The 2,044-nt window shown below is 56.6% G+C and overlaps 1 long non-coding RNA gene across 1 annotated transcript; it reads left to right on the top strand.

Annotated features, from left to right (window-relative positions):
• The first annotated feature begins 406 nt into the window (after window positions 1-406).
• On the top strand, window positions 407-1,836 carry LOC109268441 (uncharacterized). Its single transcript, XR_002080663.2, has 2 exons — window positions 407-694; window positions 1,412-1,836. It is a non-coding gene; the product is annotated as an uncharacterized LOC109268441 (long non-coding RNA).
• The last annotated feature ends 208 nt before the right edge of the window (window positions 1,837-2,044 follow it).

Raw genomic sequence — 2,044 nt, 5'->3', positions numbered from 1 at the left:
CCACCCTTTTCAACCCGAGAGGGAGGGACATTGACATGGGGGTGGGGCAGTGCCCACCCACGTGAGGTCTCAAAGTGCCCTTTCCTACAAAAGGTCATGCGTGAGGCCCATGGTGCATCGCTGGGACGGGAGAACAGTCGTGGAGGGAAGGTAGGCGGGCCTCGTCAAAATGAAAAACCACCGGAGTCTGAATCTCCTCGCAGCAGGAGCGTCCTTTGAACCGGCTGCTCCAGGAGCTGTGTCCTGTCACCCGGCACTCATTCCTCTTCCTCCCTTTGTACGTCTGTACTTGGTCTTCAGACCTGGGGGGGCGCTGAGTGGGAGCCGTACTGCCCTGCTTCTGTGGGCCTGGGCCTGGCGGGGCGGGTGGTGAAGAGGAGGGCATCCCCCGCCCCTGCCCTGAACACAAGTGCTTAAAACACCATTAATGTCTCCCTCCTGCTTCGGATCCCTTTTCACACTCCGGCGACAACCAGAATTGGTGGTGAGGCCCCCATGCTCGGGCGGGAAAGCTTGGTGTCCACAGGAAGCCTGAACGTGACCTGATGGAAGTGATCGCCGGAAGTCAGCAGGCCCCGTATGGCCACCTGGGGGCACAATCAGGTTTGCTTTGGAGGCACAGCCTTTCAAAACTTGATCCCGGCGGCTTTGACAAAGGCCCCTCCGGCTGGTGCTTGTCTTGGAGACCAGCCAGGTATGTTGACGGCCTGTGGGGGGGGGGGGGGAGTGCCCCATGGGGAATGTTCAGGCACCGAGGTGCCTCCGGTCGGCACAGCCCAAGGTCAGACATCAGCAACCAGCTCCTAGGAGGGAGCGGTTTGTGGCCGACCGTTGTCTGGGTCCAAGGACCGTGTACATCCGCGGTTCTTAAAGCCTGCAGCTCCAGCACCGGGAGGCTTGTCAGAAATGCAAGTTCTTGGGCCCTACCTTAGACCCACTGAACCACACCAGGGGCGTGGGTTCCACGTCCCGTGCTAGTGAGTCCGGCCCAGGGTTCTGATGCGTGCTCAAGTTCCGGAGGACGCAGCTGAGGAGCAGATCCTTTCCCGGGGGGTGTGGGGGGTGGTGGGGGGGGGTGGGGGGCTGCTTGTGTAATGCACCAACCTGGCCTGGCCAGAGTGACAGAAGGGACCACCTGCAGGAGAGTGGCCCCTGGAAACCCAGTATGGGGGCTCGAGTGAGTCACAAGGTGTTGCGGTAACCCTTTGAGGCTCAGCCACCTCCCCCGGCATCTCTGTGGGCTGCTGGTGGCAGGCAGGGGACTCCGCCTGCCGAGCCGGCCCGGGCCGCCGGGTGCGTGTGAACAGCAGACCCGGGCCGTGCCCAGATTTGCTGATGGCTCCCTTCCTCCCCCAAATGGTGGGAGCCTGGAGGGGCTGTCCTGATGCCAGCTCTCTTTTCACTGGTGCAGGAAGTCCATTCAGCCCTGCATTGCCTTTAATGAGTTTTGCAAGCAAGTGGCCTCTTCCGGTGACTCACTCTGCCTTTTGTGCCCCGGAGGTTGTGGTTTTAAGTTTCACTTTGGAAAGTAACCACCACCTCTGCTGCTTTCTCCGCTGCTGGAATCTGAACAAGTTACATTCATTTTGCAACAAAGAAATGTAAATGCAGGAGGGCCAGTCATATTTCTGCTCTGATTGTAAAAACATCCTTTTCCGAGACGGATGACAGAGCCAAGCTAAGAAGAAATGGTTTCTATGGTTCGCGAGTCGCACGTTCACTTTGGGAACTTCGTATTTTTCCTTCCAGACAGGCTTGATAGTTTTGTTTTTGTTCTTTGTCTCCTGGATGCATATTTCAGGGATATCCTAAAAATAAACAGCGCTTGCTGACTCAGTGAGGTGGTTAACCTCTGATTTATTGAGAGAGACTTAGTTCTGGACAAAAGTTTGTGTTCTCGCGTTCACGCAGGGCACAAAGCATGATGACTGATGGAGGTCATGTCTTCTACGGTAACGTTCTCGTCTGATTTTGCACAGAACTCAGTTTGTGGTATCTGAATAGAAGCATTTCTTAGGATTAGAGGGGGTGCTAAGCGGACAGA

This window comes from Panthera pardus, unplaced genomic scaffold, assembly GCF_024362965.1.
Source record: "Panthera pardus isolate Hobbes unplaced genomic scaffold, ASM2436296v1 HiC_scaffold_26, whole genome shotgun sequence".
Lineage (NCBI taxonomy): Eukaryota > Metazoa > Chordata > Mammalia > Carnivora > Felidae > Panthera > Panthera pardus.
The sequence above is the reverse complement of the archived record's forward strand: the minus strand, read 5'-3'. Positions and strand labels throughout refer to the sequence as shown.